Below are 20,487 nucleotides of genomic sequence, written 5' to 3' on the forward strand. Positions count from 1 at the left end.
TGGACCTCTTGTGAAGATCATAATTCAATCCACGTATGCCTTAGTTTTTCCACTTGTAAATGAGAATCAGAATAATCTTTTCCTAAGACTTCTGGAACAATGAAAGGATCCAGTACCTGGTATTAGCATTTTGTCTAGGCTCCACCCCACAGTTACCTGGCAATGGCCAGGTATGCCCGACTCACTATAAAAGAGGCTGCTCGCCCCCTCCTATCCCTCTCCCTCTCCTTCTCCCTTTCTCTGTCTCTATTACCCTCTCAACTCCCCTTCCCAAGTCCTGAATAAACTCTATTCTATACTATGCTATCATGTGACTGGTCCCTCAGGGGGAAAGAATGCTCTAGCATGGGCCTGCAGAGGCACCCCCTTCCCCTACACCATACTGCACCTCCACCAAACCTATTTTCTCTCTCTTCCTATCTTTTTATAAAACACAACCCCTGGTACATGGTTAGGTGACACTGTATAGGCTTATAGTTACTACTGTTTCCATTACTAGTGCGTGTGGAGACGACACCATAAAGCGAGCTCCTAGGAATGAGTATAGTGATGAGAACAATTCTCACTCAGTGTGGTTCGAAGCCTTGACAAAGGCAGTAGGCAACTGGGGATGGAGAGATAAGCAGGTTGCTACTGTTAGAGGAAGATGGTCAGCATCTTCCACCAAATCTGCTTGAGGTGTTTGTGAAGAACCTTTACCTGTTTTCTCCATCTCCCTTCCCCTCCACCTCGCTGGAGTCCTATTGTTGGCATCCCTTTCTGGGAGCCCCTAACCCTAACTGGCACGCCAGTGAAATTCCTCATGACTGGGGTATGGCATAGAGTTTCTTCTCACTCAACTTTTCTTTCCTTTTGGATGCCAGGAGCATCTGCTTGTAGGATTTCCAGCACTCCTGGGATCGAGCAGCAATGGGGTCTCACGAACGTACAGTCCTTCCGCTCCTAACATCGAAAGACGATTTACCTAACAGATGGGCTCTTTTGAATATTTATGTCTGGGCACATCTGTTCTGGACTTGAAAGTTTAATAAAGCTTTTCATTTTCTGAAGCGCTGGTGAAGCCTGTCTGTGGTGAGCTGACAGCCCCCTGGGGTCAGCTTCTCCATGGTGACTCTGGGGCATAGGGGGTTCGGCCTAGGTCACCCTATTTGGCAGACAGCCATACTCTTCAATCCCCCCCTTTTTCTTCCCTGCAGTGTTGGAGAGAATGGCCATGAGGCCAGAGGCGGGGGATGCTCACAGTGTGGGCCAGTTGACCATGTTTACAGAGAGGCAAGTGGCAAGAGCTGTTTGCAAAGGGAAAAATAGTTTCCTGTACACCATTCCCCTCCACACTGGGGGACATTGGGTGTTCTGGGTAAAAAACAGCCCAGGCTGGTCTAAGCTAGGTCTTTACAGCACACTGTGGCTTTGGAGAGAGTCTAGGTACCTGCTCGTTACTTTTCTCCTTAGAGTGACAAAATACCCAAGGCTAACAACTTAAGAAAGAAAAGGTTTTGTTTGGCCCACAGTTGATGGGTATGGTGGTTTGAATATGTTTGGCCCAGGAAGTGGCATGATTAAGAGGTGTGGCCTTGTGGGACTGGCATTATTAGGAGGTGTGGCCTTATTGAAGGAATTGTGTCACTGTGGGTGTGGGTGTTAAGACCCCTGTCCTAGTTGCCTGAAAGCCAGTTTTCTGTTTGCCTTTGGAACAAGATGAAGAACTCTCAGCTCCTCCAGTGCCATGCCTGCCTGGATGCTGCCTTGATGATAATGGACTGAATCTCTGAACCTGTAATCCAGCCCCAATTAAATGTTGTTCTTATAAGAGTTGTCTTGGTCATGGTGTCTGTTCACTGCAGTATAAACCTAAGACAATGGGGATGGGAGGAGATCGCATTGCACCATCAGTCATGAGCAGAGACAGATGAAAGCTGGCTCTCTACTCCCTTTCTCCTTTTTATTCAGTCTGGAACTCCAGCCCACAGAATGGTAGATAACTCTTCCCATCTTAATTAACCTGATCTAGAAATGTTCTCACTGACCTGACCAGTGGTTTGTCCCCTAGGTAATTCTAGATCCTGAGAGGTGGACAGCAGTGTGTACGGGTACAACACAGATGTATAGCGAGAGTGCTTGGATAGTCATACCTTCAAAGTTGGAATGTTGGAGGAGTTTGAATTGAGCACATAAAGCCTTAACACAGTTTGGATGCTGTTTGTGTCTTACCGGCTCAGTGTTGGATGTTTGGTCGTCAAAGCAGTAGCATTGAGAAGTTGTGGAACTTTGAACAGGTAGCACCTAATATTAGGTATTTAGGTCCTTTACCCAGTCTAATACCATGTGCTTTGACACCTTTACCAGAGACATTTCTGATTGTGCCATCTGATCTTGAATGTTCCTCCTTTAAAATGGAGGCAATCTTCCCGTCTTTATAAAGTATCCAGGTGCAGGTATTTAGTTACAGCAACAGAAAATGGCCTAATCCAGGCTTCTTAGCTCTTGCTGCCCCTTTCTTTCTTGTCCAACCATGGTGGCACTCTCTAGTGTTTACTCATTTAGGCTCTGGTTTAACACACAGACTTCCAAGACAGTAGTGACCACAGCTGTAGCAATCACTCTTTCTGATCCATATATTGAATCCTTACACACACCAAGAACCAAACCATCATTTTTGTCTCCATCACGACTAATTATCCCAACTGTACCCAGTTAAGAACTTTTATTTCAGTTTCCCAGATAAGGAAGCTAAGATACAGAGTGTTTGTTTAATTAACTTGCCAAGTAGAGAAGTCAGAGTTTGAACCAAAGCTATCTCACCTCAGACTATAAATTTTTACTCCTGTCTTGCCAGCTGATTGGAAAATGTCAACCAGGATTTCCCAAAATGTGTTGTTTTGGAGCCTTGTCCTGGGAGGATCAAATGACTCCAAATGAGGTCAACTTCCCTGAGGTCAATGTAAAACACACATCAACTTCATAGAGGCTCCTGGGAACTCTGTAATGAAGAAACTGTATAACTGGAGGTTTTCCAAAGTCCCCTAACCACAAGACTGCCCTTTCCATAGTATCTATTCACAAATGTCTTCTGAGTTGAATATACTGAAGGCTATTTGGGAAACATTATTGAGAACAAACATTGGTTTGAGTGTCAGCTCTCCCTGGGATACTTCTTCTTTAAAAGCTCCTCTTAGAGAGCAGCAGAGTAGAAGTGTGAAGACACTGCATTGGTAGAATTTCTAGCCACCATTAGAGAGGTTTTTCCTAAGAGGGGAGACTTTAGAAAGCTCTGGATTACTATCTACATGAAATATCTTATTTTAAAATTACTTCAAACTCAAGAGAAATTTGTAAAGATACTACAAAGCACTGCCATCTGCCTTTGTCCTGGGACCCAGTGTCCCAGTGACTGCCTTTACAGCAGTGGGTCCAAGTCAGGGTCACACATCATGTAAACTGTCGTGTCTCTCTAGGTATTTTCATTCTGTTTGGTTTTCTTTGATTTTTATATAGGCCAGTTACTTTGTCGTTTGTCTTTCAATCTGTATCCAGTGCATAATGATTAGTTATGTATACAGGGGTTTGCCTTGTACCACAGACATTTATCATTCCATGGGTTAGAGTTAAAGTTCTTTGTCATGCATTCTTTGAGCACTCTCTTGTTCTCTGGCGGCATACACTGCTCCAGACACATTTCCTTCCTCTGTCTCAGCTTTGCATTCCTCCAGTGAGACCCATTCTTTTAATGGGAAATATGTACAGAAACTTTGAGTGACAGATGTGTTCATTGCTGGTGGAATGCCATTCCTTTTTTTTTTTTTCTGAGACAGGATTTCTCTGTGTAGCCCTGGCTGTCCTGGAACTCACTCTGTAGACCAGGCTGGCTTGGAACTCAGAAATCCACCTGCTTCTGCCTCCCAAGTGCTGGGATTAAAGGCATGTGCCACCACTGCCCGGCTGGGATGCCATTCTTTTAGGCCTAATCAGTGGATAGAACTGGGGAATTATACACTGAGAGATGAGTGTGATAGTATATGCCTCTAATCCAAGAACTTGAACAATCAGGAGTTCAAGACCAGTCTCAACTATATAAGAAGTCTAAGGCCAGTCTGGACCAAACAAACCCTGTTTACATTAACAAAGGAATGGGCAGGAAGTACTTGTTCCTGAGTATTATACATTGGTTTTATGTACTAGAGAGATAATCTATTTCTGGGCATTGCAATTCGAGTTTAGATGGGTGCTTCCAACTCTAACCCAACATTATGGGGTAGACTCTGGTTACTCTTTTTCTGTAGTCGTGCCTCCTGTTGTTATTGTGGAGGCCTGACTCATCTTACCCACATTCCCTTTTAGGTAAAAGAGCTTGACTCCTGTTCCTGGAGTGTGATCCTGACACCCATGTTGGTCTGTCTTCCTTGAGGCTCCTGTCGAATCTGGGCCTGCTTAGTGATATTTTAATGAATGAAAGAAAAAGGAAGGAAGAATGAAAGAGGGAAGTAGAGGGGATAGAAGGGGTACTGGTGGATATGTTAGTAACAGGGAAAGGGAATGAAAGAACATGAACTCTGTGCATTTTGTAACCTGGGTTTTCATACTCAAAATGAGATTTGAGACTTTGTAGAAAATAATATCATTTGATCTATTACAATATTAAATTATTATGTTATTAGTATTCCAATTGAGACTGGTAAATAGAAATGACATTGTAGCTTTTCCTTTTTTTGTTAGTCCTTCCTTCCTTTCTTCCTTCCCTCCTCTTCCACCTTCTCTTCCTCCTCTTCTCCCTCCTCCTCCTCTTTCTCCTCCTCCTCCTTCAGATAAGATCTTTCCCTAGGGTCTAGGCTGGCCTTGAACTCAAAATCCTCCCATCTCAGCTTCTTGAGCAAAGGGATTCTTGTCACCATGCCTGACTTGGGGGCATCTTTCATCTCTCATGAAAAATATTCTCCATTCAGAAGTGCTCCTTGGTAGAGAACCATCTTGGTTCCAGAGGAATGAATCTTTGACAGTTGACAAGCTGACTGCTGGGGTTGTCCGATGAATGGAAAAGAATTTTCTTGCATGGGAAGAAGATTTAGATTGAATGTTCAGTGTTTCATAATGACTTGGTGATCATGGAATAGCTGAACCCTGAATTTGATCAGGCTTCCATTGAGCTGTGACCTGAAGCCCCACCGCAGCCCCCTTGTGGCTGATGACTGGACCAAACTGCAGAGGGACAATGTCAGCAGTCAGAAGACTTCCTGGGGCATCTGAGGATGCACCCCAAATAGGAGTCTGAGCATCTGCATGACAAATTAGCATCTCTAGATAAAACACTATGCAGACTGAGACAGCCCTTAGTTCCAATGCCAGCAATCCAATGTTGGCTTCAAAGGAGAAATTAAAAATGTTCTGCTTGGATCGGGTTCTGACCCTTGGAATTCATTTATTGTTCCCAAACGGACCACATAGTGGGGAGCCTTTGTGATGGTCTGACAACAGAAACCTGTCAAACACAGCAAGGAAATCCCTTACCAGGCCTCTGCTCAAGAACAGCTTTGAACACTAGGGCATCAGTAATCAAATTTTTATGCTCTGGTGTCTTCATTGTTGAAGTTGCTGCTTGGCCAGCCCACTCAGAAACCAAAGAAGCTAGCGTTTTAATCTTTTCAAATCCTGAAGTAAATGTACATTTTATAATTATATATAATGTCAATAAACATGGCTTCAGCTGGCTGGGACCAGTGACAAATTGACAAACATTCTTTGAGTCAGCTTTGAGCTTTGTAGCCATCTAGTTGAGGAGGTGTCTGAGATCCCTTGTCACAAGTAACAACACTGAGGTAGAAAAAAAGCAAGCAGAACTGCAGTGTGGGACTGTTTTTCCTTGCATTTTCCTTGGAATGAAGTGGTTGCCTTGGTGTCTAGGAGGAACACATTGTGGCTCACCTACCTTCCCTTAGTGGTGTTGAGTGGCAGATTTTACAACTGCTTCATTTTCTTGATAAAGGTGCTCCAAGTCAGACCATTTTGGATTAGTAATCAAATCTTCATGGCACGCTGTTTCTGGAAACATTAAACAGTGTCTCAGCAGCCTAATGGCTGTGCTTACGCAAATAATTTTATGCATTTGTGTTTCTCAGTATGAGGTATGTATTAGTTACTGTTCTGTTGCTGTGACAAAAATACCCTGACAAGTTAAGGAAGAAAGGGCTTATTTTGGCTTATGGTTCCAGTGGGATTACATCCATTAGAGCCTCAAAGACATGGCAACAGGCAAGGAAAGCATGGCCACAGGAGCAGGAAGATGGCTGGTCATATTTTCATCTGCACACAGGAAGCAGAGGTTGGGGTGGGGAAGAGAAAAGGAAGTAGGGGTGAGACTATAAACCTTTAAAACCTGCTCGCACTGATGTACTTCCTCCAGCAAAAATTGGACTTCCTAAAAGTTCCATAACTTTCCCAAATAATTTCACCATCTGTGGACCAAGTGTTCAGATACACAAACCTGTGGGGGAATTGTCTCATTCAAACCCACAAGGTGTTTGTGCTTTAGGTATGTCTTCTGTAGGTAAACCCTCCTAGTCATCACAGATCCTGAAGAACAAGCCTGGTCACCACAGAATAGGAATCACATAACAGTGGCTGTTTAGAGATCAGTTTGTTATGTGCATTTGCCCCTCCCCCTGCCACACTGTTTCCTTTGTCTCTGTAGCAGTGGGGGTGAGGAAGGTTAATTTGCAGAGGGGACTGAGAAGAGTTGTCATGTTTCCCATCCAAAGTGCCACAACACCAGAGAGGCAGAGTCAAGCTTTAAACTCAGAACTGTCCTGTTCTGAAGGGGCAATGTCCATCCTGCTGTATTGACCCTTAAAGGCCACTTCCCTTTAAGACAGGCAGACAAACATTGAGTGGGAGCTATATAAGGTAGTAGTGGACCAGAAGGCATGGATTCTATGAGCTAGGGCATCTCTACAAGGTGAGATTTTTCACGTGTTGTTTCCAAAGGCCAGAGTTCAGATTTATGACAGTGGGATATGTGATGTGCACTGCCATAGCACTTTGAAGGAAGGTTTCCTATAATTGAAATTAACCCAAGGTGAGGGCTCTTTCTGAGCTCAGACAAGGCAGATGTGATCAAGGCAGCATCTAAGCTACTTAGAAAGTAGTGAATTGATATTTTAAAATAATGTTCAGTGATTTGGAGTATTAAAGTATCCATTTTTTAATTTATCCACACATATATTTATCTATCCATCCATTCACAAATCTATCTATCTATCTATCTATCTATCTATCTATCTATCTATCTATCTATCTATCTATCTATCTATCTATCCATCTAACCATCCATCCATCCATCCAACTACAAATCAATCTATCCATCTGTCTATCCAATTATCCATCCATCTCTCCTTATCAAACAAACTAAACCAAATAAAATCTGTATGGTGTAGTTTGGATCCTGACTGTTCCTCAAAGGCTGGATTCTTAGCCTTTGGTATTATTAGAAAGTGTCAGGAGTTTTAGGGTGTGATGCCTAGTAGAAAATGTTATGCCACTGGGAGCGTACTTTTGAAAGGGATGTTGGGATCCCTGTCTGCTGCTCCTCTTTCCTGGATTTTCATCATGATGTGAATAGGTCTCCTTTATCATGCACTCCGACTGCCATGATGTGCTATGTGTCCCCAGGTCCAAACTGGCAGTGCCATGCAATTGTGGACTGAGACCTCTCCCTGTGAGGGAAAAGGAATATATCCTTTAAATATGTTTCTTCAGGCATTTTGTCAGAGCAACAAAGAGATGACTGATAAACCTTGTAAGTGACACTGGGGGAAGTTGGGAAGAGAAAGACTTACATAAAATTAGATCACAGAGTAAAGACATCCTGGATTATTAGAATGAGTGCATCAGAGAGTAGTGTTTTGCAGGGCCTAGACAAGGGAGGCCTTTAGGACATGGGGTGGCTACTTTGGCTGTCCTGGTTGCCACCAGGGATGATGGTGGGACAAACCAGGAATCCAATTAGTCCCAGTCTTGCTAGTTGAGCCAAAAATTGGATTATGGGGCTGCCCACTACTGAGATATAGTCTGGGTCTCTTTAGCTCTATGGAAATGGGCTGTCCCTTTTAATCTTCAATCCCAGTGTGATTTCCCCACCGGACTGAAAGAAGATGGAACCAACGGTGGTTCATTTGAGGACGATGCTTAGCTTCCATCCCCTGGTTTCACTCTCTCTAAGGAGAAGTGCTGTGTCCAATCCTGGCAACTCAGTGACCCAGTCAGCAACCCAACAGCAGATTCCCTTGGCTTTTATCACCTCAAAGGCCGTAAAGCTGACAGTAGGGGACCCAGACACTGAGGGGCCCAGAATGTGGGGTGCAGATGTATGCGACTTAATTAGGCAGCCTTTATGAGCAAAGCAGGGAGAAGTCATTAGGGTTGTAGCTTCACAAAGGATACTTCCTGCCCTGCCGCCTGTTAAAGAGCTGCTTTTCAACGATGCTGCACTTCTTTGATCCCGGAGGCCCCTGACATTTTTTTGCTCACATCCTGTCATGATATTTAATGATGCCTCACACATTTGGTAGAGCCCGGCCTGACTTAGCTTTGTTTTGGGGAAAGCATTGTAACATGACAAGGTTTTGATGTGGTGTCTCACACAGCAAGGTTAGCGAGGCAGCTATTGAGGTGCCAGCGAGAGGCCTGATGTCACTTGGCAGTGAAACAGGTCGAAAAGAATGATGGAGAGATCCAGCTAGTGCCAAGTGCTTTGGCATAAACTTTGTTTACTATGAGATCCACAGCGTCAGCTGGTAGGTACACTGCTTGGGAGGAGAAAGAAAGAATTTGGCCTTGGATAGTCTTTCAAAGGGCTGGACAATGCTTTTTTTAGGAATCGATCTTTTTCCAACCTGTGTTCACCCATGATCACACTCATGAACAGCTTTCTAAAATGAGGATTAATAGGTCCTTAGGACCCCTCTCTGCCTATTTGGATTTAAGCATTTCAAGGGGAGAGTCACTTGCACTTGTATTAGGAGACTTCTTCCAGAGAACCACTTGACTGTTCCACATGGGTAGAAGCAAAATACCCCTAGCTGCCTCTCAGTGGGGACGCTTCTCCATCTATGTACTTAGTTCTGTCTGTATCACTGCCATCTCAGTCTGGGTTATGGCAGGAGCTCCCCAGTGGGAGCTCTGTGGTTGGTTCCTACCCGTTTCCACTCTGTTCTCTACATAGACCCCAGAGTATCTTTTTAATCTTTGCTTTAGGCAGAGATTGCTAAAACCATTTCAGCAGCTTCTCACGGCACATTTGATATAATTTAGACCTTATCTTGGCCTTCAAGGACTTGGAAGATCTGATCCTGGCTTCTGTCTCTAGGGATTTTTTGAATCTTTTTTTCAAACTCTTGCTGGGTTGGAAAATCCATAGGTACTTTCAGGTCACTGGACACATGGCTCTTTCTCCTACACCAGGCTTTACACAGGGTTTTTGTTTTGTTTTGTTTTACCTAGAATGCCCCTTCTTCCCACACCTACTATCTCTTTGCTTGTCTGGCTCCCTTTTATCTCTAGACCCTACATATTTATTTAATTCTAATTACTCAACCAATTAATTACTTTTCTATGTATGGGTGTTTTGCCTGGATGTATGTCTGGCCACCACAGGGCCCAGAAGAGAGCCTCAGAGCCCCCATGTGATTGAATTTACAGTTGTAAGCTGCCATACAGATGCTGGAAATGGAACCCAGGTCCTCTGGAAGAGCAGCCAGTGCTCTTAACCATCGAGCCTTCTCTTGGGCCCCTAGACTTTCCATATTCAAAAGCTTATGCTAGTTAATTTTTCCCGTTTGCTGTGACAAGATGCTTGACAAAACCAGCATTAGAAGGAAGAGGTTACTTTGGCTTGCAGTTTGAGGGGATACGGTTCATTATGGCAGTGCAATGGTCATGGTGGACCCACTGTTTGGCAATAGATCAAACTGAAAACTGGTGTTCAGCTGCTGTTCTGTTTATTGAGCCTGGGACCCTTGCCCATGGGACAGTGCTGTTCCATCCTGGCAGTCCTCAGTTATTCTCTCTGCAAACATTCTCACAGGCAGTTTGGATTTGTTTCTTCCTAATGCCTTAGGCATTTCTTAATCCAACCCAAATTGGCAATAGGTATTATCTGTCAGCCACAGAGAGGAATTCTCATATCCTGCGTTCCCTATTGCCATGGTCAGAGCTTGCGTTTCTTCACAGACCTCAGCATAAGTTGTAATCACAATTTGTTTGTAACTAGGTTACATCTCCCTTTCCTTCCCCTATCTCCACACTGCAACTCCAGTGGGGCTGGATAGTGGCTTACCCCAGCCCTAGGAGATGTTTTGGGTAGTGAAGACTCAACATTCACTTGTTAGATGAATGAATAACTGGGATGTGGATGTGACACAGTAGAGTGTTCACCTATTGTGAACAAAGCCTTAGGTTTGACCTCTAGCACCAAGTAAACTGGCTATGCTGCTGCACACTATAGCCCTGTACTGTAGAGGTGGAAGCAAGAAGATCCTGGGCTGTGTTGTGTTCAGATAGCCTAGAGTACATGTGGTGTTTGTTTTTGGTTTTGTTTTAAATAGAGGGGCTGGGGGAACCTAAATTAATAGACAAATGGATGGATGACTGTTGGGAATTGCTTTGTCTTAATTCAGTGCCCAAAAGTTGCACTTCCAGACCTGAGGGTTCCTGCCCCCAGGTGGCTTCAATTGGTAATAAAGAATTGCCTCTCAGCCAGTGGCTGGGCAGGGAGATGGAGGCAGGACTTTTAGATTGCTCAGGCAAGGGACAGAGAGAAAGAGGGGAGGAAGAGGAGAATCACTATGACTTGGAGGGAAAGAGATCAGATTTAAGAGCTGCAGGAGAGAAAGCATCCAACAATGTAGGTGAAAAGGGAATGTGGCCCTACAGGAGAGCTGTCCAGAAGGTAACAGAGCAGCAAAGATAAAATATAGATTTAGAAGGTGTTAATTAAGCCAGGAAACCGGAGGGAAATGTGTGCTAGCTGCAGGGAGGTTTAGAAGTGCCCAGCCATTGAGCAAGACATATCAAAAGTAGCTGGCATGTATGTGTCTTTCATTCTCGAATCCAGAAAGCTAGCTCTTGGGCTGGGGCAGCACATGCGACTCACTGGGAGCCAAAGCAGTTTTAACTAATTCACCGCTACAGACGACTGCAGTGGCTTATTTGTCCCTAGCTGTCCATCAACTTGAATACAAGATTCATCCTTGAGCTGTAAGCATCATATTTTAGGATACATTTGGAAGATAAAACAATTTTGCTGAAGTAAGCTTTCTTTGTTTGCTTTTTTGTTCTCCAGGTCTCAGCAAGATGAAATTTTTATAGAGATTAATCACAATGTAAATGCAAGTTCCAACTATCCTGCCAAATTGCAGGTCTTCCTTTTAGATTCGTATTGCTTTTATTTTTTTTGGCAGAAAATATTACATTTTACTGTGTGTGTGTAGGTCAGAGGACAATTCCTGGGACTTGATTCTCTCTGTCATGTAGGTCCTGAGGATTAAACTTAGGTGGCAAATGCTGGCTGAGCCGAGCCATCAAGTTAGTCCGGAATTAATTTTGTTTTTGAAGCTCTAAGACCATTTTATTAGAATTTAAGAGAGAACCACAGGACATAGGGCTGGAGAGATGGCTCATCAGATAAAATCGCTTACTTACTATGTACATGTGGGAATCTCAGCATCAATTTGAAGAAGCTAGATGTGACCTCGAACACGTGTAACCCCAGTGTTTTGGAGAGTGGAAACAGGAAGAACACTGGAGCATGTTGGTTACCTAACTTCAGGTTCAGGGACAGATGCTACCTCAACAGAATAAAGCAGAGAGTGATGGAACAGAATGCCTGATGTCCTCTGCTGGCCTTTCCGTGGGTATGTACAGACACACCCACCACTTCATGTGCAGGCTCACACACACATGCACACAGGCATGCATGTACACACACATGCACATGTATATACATAAGGCAAGCAATAAATCTAGGATGTTCTTGGGAGAAGACAGGTGGAGAAATGAGAGAAAGCCATGCCATTGAATTAGGGTCAGCAATGTGGGGAGACTTCAGAGAAAACAGAGAGACAGCCCCATAATGTCAGGGCCAACACGCTCAGAGTTTGGACAGATGTCTGAACAGTTCTTTCCTGAGAGCCTTGACTCACATAAACAGGAGTCTGCAGCCACACCACTACCACCCTGGATGCACATGACCTCAGATTTTAAAATAGGAATTGAGATTTGAGTACCGTTCTTTGCCTTAACCTCCCCAAAAGGTTTCAGATAAATCACTTTAATATAAATTAATCCCTACCCCCACCAAACTCTCCCCGAACCACAGGATGGTCAGAACCAACTCTAATCAAACTATTCTTCCAGGTTCGTTTCTGAACTGGAAAATCTATATGTATTCTTATGGATTCTCTAAGTACCATAAACTGGGTGGTTAAAGCCAACAGAAAGACCTTATTCACTCAGTTCTGCAGGCTAGAGATCTGAAGTCAAGATATGCCCTATGGGTGGCTTCCTTTTAGAGGTGCTGGTGACATTCTGTCCAATGCTCTCCAGCTTCTGGTGACAGTTAGCAGTCTTTAGCACATTCATAGATTCACTGCAATCTCTGCCATCATCATCATCTCCTCTGTGTCATTGTGTCCATGTAACCTTCTTTCTTTCATAGGTACATCAGTAATTAGACTTAAAGTCTAAAATCCAGGTGATCTTCTATTGAGTTCCCTTTAACTCAATTATATCTGCAAAGACACTATTTCCAAGTAAGGTGACATTCACAGATACTGTGTTAGTCAGGGTTCTCTAGAGTCACGGAACTTATGGGTAGTCTCTCTATAGCAAAGGAATTTATTGATGACTTACAGTCTGCAGTCCAATTCCCAACAATGGTCAGTGAATGGGAGTCCAAGGATCTAGCAGTTCCTCAGTCCCACACGGCAAGCAGGCGAAGGAGAGAGCGTGCCTTCCTTCTTCCAATGTCCTTATATGGTCTCCATCAGAAGGTGTAGCCCGGATTAAAGGTGTGTGCCATCACACCTTTAATCCCAGGTGACCTTGAACTTGGAGATCTCCCTGTCTTAATCTTCTGGAATCCATAGCTACTATGCCTCAAGATCTTCATACCAAGATCCAGGTCAGAAACTTGTATCTCACAGCCTCCAGATTAGGGTCAATGGTGAGCCTTCCAATTCTGGATTGTAGTTCATTCCAGATATAGTCAAGTTGACAACCAGGAATAGCCACTACAGATACCATGGCATGTCTTGGGGAAAAGTGGTAGGGGCTGGAGAGATGGCTCAATGGTTATGAGCATTTGTTGCTTTTGCATAGATCCCAGATTTGGTTCTCCATGTCCACAAGGAGGCTCACAATCACCTGATATTCCAGTTCTAAGAGATCTGATGCCTTCTCTCCTCTTCTCTATGTGTACCAGGCATGCATGTGGTTCATATATGTATGTGTATGCATGTAAAATACGCTTACTAATTAAAAAAGTAAACTCTAGGAACTAAAGAAATGGTTGCATTGGTTAAGTGCTTGCTGCACAAACATAGGAACCCAAGTCCATATTTCCAGAATCTAAGTAAGAAACCCAGTCATGGCAGTATGCCCCAGAAATTCCAGAGCTGGGGTATAAGAAACAGGGCCATCCCAGAGCTCTCTGGCTAGCTAGTTTAGCTGAGTCAGCAAGTTCCAAGTTCAGTGAGAGACCCTGTCTCAAAGGAAAAACAAATGTAGAATGACTAGTGAACACAAGCCACCATGGATCCTTACACACATGAACATGAACTTACACAAACATACACACTAAACTCTGGCTTCTAGGCAACGGTTATATACACTACCTTTTCTACTGTAAAATCCCTCTTACAACCTGGGAATTAATTCTTTGAGCTGCTGTGATGGTTTGAGTGGGAAATGCTCCCTGATAGCTCAGGTATTTGAACACTTTGTCCCTAGTTGTTGGTGCTATTTGGGAAGGTCATAGAGCCTTTAGGACAGTGATTCTCAATCTTCCTCATGTTGTGACTCTTTAATACAGTTCCTCATGATGTGGCGACCCCCCAACCACAGATTGTTTTTGTTGCTATTCCCTAAGTGTAATTTTGCTACTGCTATGGATCATAATGTAAATGTCTTTGTTTTCTGTTGGTCTTTGGTAAGCCCTGTGAAAAGGTTGTTTGACCTTCACAGGGTTGTGACCCAGAGGTTGAGAGAAACACTGCTTTAGGGGCTGGCGTTATATCCCTGGGGGTGGACTTTGAGGCGGGTGTAGCTTTGCTCCACTTCCTCTTCACTCCCTTTGCTTCCTGTGAATGGATGAACATGTGACCTGCTGGATGCTTGCTCCTGCCAACATGCCACACCTCTGCATCTCTTTGAAAAGGTGAGAGCCAAAATAAGCTTCTCCTTCCTAGATTGTTTTTGGTCAGGACATTTGACCACAGCAACAGAAAAGTAAATAGCACAGCCGCAGTACATGAGTAATGATTAAAGTGCTTTGTGATGACAACAATTTGTTGTCGTTGTTTGGAAAACAAGATAACTCTCTGTTCAGGTCTGTAGGGCATTTTAAAACTTGGGTTATTTGGTTTCCTGACTCTGTTTCTTGAGTTCTTTATATACTCTGGATAGCAATGCTTTGATGTAAAGCTGGCAAAGATTCCCAGCCTGTGGTCTTCTTCGAGCAATTGATTATCTCATTAGCTGTGCAGAAGCATTTTCTTTGATGAGGTCCCACCTGCCCATCATTGGCCCCGATTCCCAGGCCAATGGAATCTTATGCAGAAAGTCCTTCCCTACCGCTCTGTCTTGCAGGACACTACCTATGTTTTCTCCTCTGAGTTCCAGCATTTTAGGTTTCAGATTGAAATCTTTGGTTTATTCACAGTTAAGTTTTGTGCAGGGGGGATAGAGAGGGGCCTGATTTCATTCTTCTGCACATGGACATTCGTGGGGATACTGTTTCTTCTTCAGCTTGTGTTTTTGGATGATTGCAAGGTACCAGAGGGGGATAGTTAGACTCATTCATGGTCCATTGGTCTGTATCTTCATTTTTGTGCCTGTGCCATACTGTTTTGACTGCTGTAGTTCTATAATATGTCTTGAAGTCTGGAATTGTAATCTCGCAAGCCCTGTTGTTTGTTGCTCAGGGTTGCTTTAGCTATCCTGGATCTTACGTGGTTCTATAAGAATTTGAAGAGGCTTTTTGCCCTTCTATTTTATGAAGAATGTTATAGGGATTTTGATTAGGATTTACATTGAGCATCACATCTGCTGTTGTTGAGATGTGTTGCAATTGCCAATTAATTCTACTCAAATCAACCCATCAGCCACCATGCAGTGAGTTCCTCACTACCAACCCCAATGTTCTGGGTTCCCGAATGAAAGACACACAGACATGCAGCCTTATATTTAAATATGCCTTAAACAGCTCAATGGTTGGGCCAGTCCCAAACCTCCACGTGGCTAAACCTCCGCTCTGATATTCCTGAGTTATTACTTACTAAAATCTATATTCCATCTTTGCTGCTTTAGACCCAGTGGGTGAGGGGTTGTGCCTGGAGCCACTCTTCCCCAGCTCTTACATGATTGCTATGCTCTCTCTCCTGCACCTCTCAGGCCTGGTCTTTATTCCATTCCCAGCATGGCGGTTCTATCTCCTTCCCATAGTCCCCTTGCCTTCAAATCCTAAAGTCCGGCCTCTGTCTCACTGCCCAGCCAATGGCTGAGGGCAACTATATTTACCAATCAAAATCAACTGGGTGGCAGAGTTCCTCAGCATCTTACATGCAGATGTGCATATTCCTGTGTAATTTGGGGGACCTAATCAACATAAGTAGCATTAGACCAAATCCACAACAGAGATGATTATATTTATCTGTCACAATTATATTGGTTGGTGGTCAATGATAATAACTCAAGCTTTTATTAAGCATATAGCTTTCTCAGTTTTGTCTCTGACTGGATAGTCTAGAGATTTTTGATATTCCTGTAATAGATACAGTCTCTCTGGTAGCAGCCAAGGTTGGCATGCTCATTTGGTCACAGAGCAGTAAGTAGTCCTTGACCATGTTCTATTCCAACACACCCCAGGACATACATGGCACATGAACACACCCATATTTTCACAGAATTTAAATCATTTTGCAGCGAAATGAAGCCAATTGAACCATACTGTTTCTTTGTTCTCATTCTTTGGGTGGGGGGGAATAGTGTCAGGGATTTAGTATTCATGAGATCGTTTTACAAGCATGTGAATAATGAACTCCATCTTTTAAAGATGTAATGTATTTTGCAGGTTTTCTTAATCTGTCCTTGCCTTCCTTCTTCCTTATAAAAAATTTAGTGATGATTAAATTAAAAAGAAAGCGGAAGTCATAATAAAAACTCACAAGCTCCGTGGTAATTTGTAATGGACACACATACTAATAGGATATCTTTACTTGGCATTCACTACTCCTGTGGGCTACTAAGGACAGTATATGAGTGCCTGTAAATTCCTCATGCCCGCCTGCTATCTCACCCCTTCCTTTCTCATTCAAGAGAACACTTGGAAGATATATGACTAGGGGACTATAAGTAATCCATTCTTACACTACAAAAGTAAACCCCATCATTACATGGCCATATAATTTAAAACAAAACAAAATAAAACAAAACAAAAACCAAGACAGCTCGACACTCCTTTCATAACTGCAAGATGGCTACCGTAGCTCTCCGCGGGAGACTGTCAGGCATGGGGATGTTCAGTTAGGAAAGGGACTTCTCCTTCACTCAAAGCAGGAAACCTTTCCTAAGAGCACCCAAGGAAAGGAAAACTTCAACTCCCATTTATTGGCAGACCAATCCTTGATAAGGTAATGAAATACAGTCATGCTGAGAGATGGACCATGGTTTATGAAATACACCCCTAGGTGATTTCATCATTATACAAATATCTGAGTATACTTCCATAAAATAACATAGCTAGTGATATAATCTATTGTCACATCATAGTATGTATGCTCTGTCACAGATGGAAACATTGGTTGGAACATGTGACGGTGCGACTTAGCACAGTTAGCCATATAGCCTAGTAGGAGTTAGGTCATTCAAACAAAATTGGCATTTTGTTCCAAAGAAATAAAGGACTAGAAAAGATTAGATTTAGGGGATATGCTATGATAATTCTGTTTATAAGTTTTAGAATATCCAGAGAAAAATGGCCTAGAAATAATGAGTATGTCACCATCGTACATAATAATAAGACTGTAGTGGATGGTCCCAGAGTTGGTGGAGTTAGCAGCCCAAGAAAGTCAAGGTCCTATAGTCTCCTTCATGGCCTTCTTGTTTCTATCTAAATGATTGGCTTTACCTCTAGCTTCTATAATTCAAAGCATGTAATTCAGGACTAGGGCAAGGTCTTTGACTCCTGACCCCTTTCTGAATGCTGGAGACTTTCGTAAGGTTCACACAGTCTTTCCCTTAGCTGTGCTATAGGAGATCATTTCACCTAATGATGCTAGTGGCAAGTGGATGAAAGGAGCCAGGTTGCATCACCATCCACACTTAGCATTGACCTGCAATGAAGTGAGACAGGAAGACCCTTGGCTGAAGATACACAGACAAATAAGGGAAGGTTGCTGCAAACATCTGAAGAATGAGAGGCATCTGTTGACAAGGAAAGGAAGTGCTGGAAATAGTTCTTGGTAGAAAGCCACCCATCAGAGCACTTCTCTACTAGGAAGCATGGAACCATGAATGTAATATAAAGGCTGTTCACGACTGATTGGAAAGTGTTCAGGACCGCAGACTTCTCAGTGATGAAGAGATCGAATGTAGCCTCTATCTCTAATGCTTAGGAGCAGCAAGCAGAAATACTTTTTAAATGCTTCTTTTCATCTTTGGTCTAGAAGCAGGAATGGAAACGCTTTTGAAAACACAAGAATTAGTAAGAGTTCCCCTGGTAAGCCTCCGGCTTGAAGGAGTAGAGAGGGGCACAGCCCCTTTTCTTGCTTAGCCCAGCTTCCTGATTTTCAGGGTAGAAGGGTCATTCATCCTTGTCCACAATGCTGGTAGTACAGAAACCATTTCCCCCCCCCCCCCATTCTCATTGAGTTGTGTACAAATATCTGTCTAAGCTATGCAGGTCTCAGGCATTTCTGTGCGAAGTATAGTATATAACACCGAGGTTCATATTAGTATTTAAGAGTGGAATAAAAGAACCATTGATTGCCAGTGGCCACATATACTAAGTGAACTTGGTAATACATGATGAATTTAATGCTGTTCAGTAGATTATGACAATGTAGAAAGTCACAGATATGTCTGTCTTTGTTTCTGATGAGGCATACTTATAGTACAGAGAAAATGGGATTGCTATTACAGCTTTTTATCAGTACATGACATAGTTACACATATTTTTCTGCAACTGACACTCAAATCTGAAGGCAGCCAACTGACTCTGCTTCCTCAAGCCCTCTGAAGACAGGCTAACTGAGTTTGTTGGCACAAGCAGACAAGAAACAGATTGATGGCCAAAAGTCATACAGTCTTACTATGTGCATGCAGAGTCCCAGGAGAGTGAGTGCGATATCCAAATGCGATTCAGGAGCATAGAGACCCTTCTTCATAGGGAACAGGGTAGTAGGGATGGAAGGTGACTTTAGCAAATGGTTTTTAGGGGAGATGAATGTACTTAAAGAAAAGACAATGGGGAATGAAGAGAGCGCTTATACAGCAGAGCTCTTGTTACCAAGTGTGCAGGCATGAATTCAGACCCCCAACATTCACATCAAAAGCCAAGAGAGAGTATTCCTATCATCCCAGCATGAGGGAAGCAGAGATGTGTTGGGGTATGCTGTGCAGCCAGGTTAGCTAAACTGGCAAGCTGAAGGTTCAGTGAGAAGCTGTCTCAAGTAAGTAAGGCTGAGGGTGATTGAGAAAACTGATGCCAGGCTATCACCAACCCCTACACACATACAATGTACTCTTTCTCTCACGTGCACACATATGTGAATGTGTGCACATACACATGCATGCACCCACATATGTTCAGGCACCTGTACACACATGCACACACATACATGTGCACACATGTACACACATACACAGAAACAAAATAATCAATAGTCTAGAACAAAGTTCCTCTGGGCTCTGGATATGGTGGGAATTCTAGTTCTCCTCCCTGTTGGAGAGATCTCATTCAACATAGTAACATCCTTGTGGAGGAACATCCTTTTGTCAGGAAACAGAACATCAGAGAAAAACCTTTGTGAGGATAAGAGCTGGAGGTGGAAGGTAAAGGGTGGAGAAGGAAGGCCAGGGAGACCTTCTGTTCTAAGGATGCCTTTCAATTCTAAGTCATCTCTACATCAAAGCACCACACTTTGAAGTGTTGTTTTCTGAGACCCAACACCACCCCCTTATGTCTGGAAGGAAAACCTAACTTGGTTTTGCCAACTTTATCACTGTCTGCCCTGCGTACTGAAGTGGGGTAAAACCTTGCCATTGAAGAGTAAGCCATCCAGCTCTCCACAGCCTCTTTACAATCATGATGTCTAAATTCCTTGTCTCTGAAATGGGGACAATTATCCTGGGCTTGATGAAAGCAATGTGTATGGTGCAGTGGAAGATGGTCTCTTCTCAAGCAAGAACCTCTTTTTTTCTCCCCTGAGGCTCTGCCCCCTCTTGTTTATGTCTTCCAATCTGTTTGCTTGTTGGTCAGTTGTTTACTTATTCATTTTATGGCAGTGAAAGCTGGGCCCTGTCACCTGTCACCTGATGGCCAAGTTCAAAAACAATTCCTTCCTGTGTTTTTCATTAATATTCATCCAGCATGATGCAAAAGGCTCTGAAGGTCTCTCCTCTCTGGGATGCTTTAATGGGCCAGTTATGAAAGCAACTCAGACCAAGCTCGATTAGCATAATAATGAAGCCTTGGCTGGAGTGTTATCATCCTCAAAGGAAATCGCTGGAGTGGTCACAGAGCCTTTAACAAGTACCACTTCCAGATAAAGGACAGAGCAGAGTGGGAACTGATAGATGGTAAATATAGGACGTGGGAAGGGGGAGTCCTGGGGCTAGCAGGGCTAGCAGGAGCTCTGCTGAAGGCTTTGCTCACTGCCTCTATGCCTTGTTCCTTATATCGTGGACGAACACGGAGTTTCCATTGGTAATGGCCCTGTGGAAATGCACAGTGATCTGTAGTTTCCAGAAAACTCTAATGCCAGCATCTCTTTTAGTTGTAGTAGAAAAAGTGAGTTGCCTGTTAGAACACTAGGCTGTGTTTAATAATCCTTCACAGGCTGGGTAGTGACCATCATGTCTCTTTTACAGGTGAGTGTCCACCCATGCATCCAGCTTCTGTCTTCATCCAGAAATGAGTTAAGGCAGTTTACAGATCATGGTTTCAAAGTTCCAATGCTGGGGTGAGGCAGAGTTAACAGTGGAACTTGGATCTGCTGTCAC

The 20,487-nt window shown here is 43.4% G+C and overlaps 1 annotated feature.

Moving 5' to 3' along the window:
- Positions 6,387-9,464: an enhancer, noted in NCBI's record as "VISTA enhancer mm1036". NCBI's record gives its function as "enhancer in: limb[4/4] | tail[4/4]" and the evidence as "EXISTENCE:transgenic organism evidence [ECO:0001131][PMID:17130149]".

Source organism: Mus musculus, chromosome 1 (genome assembly GCF_000001635.26).
Source record: "Mus musculus strain C57BL/6J chromosome 1, GRCm38.p6 C57BL/6J".
In the NCBI taxonomy this organism is placed as follows: domain Eukaryota; kingdom Metazoa; phylum Chordata; class Mammalia; order Rodentia; family Muridae; genus Mus; species Mus musculus.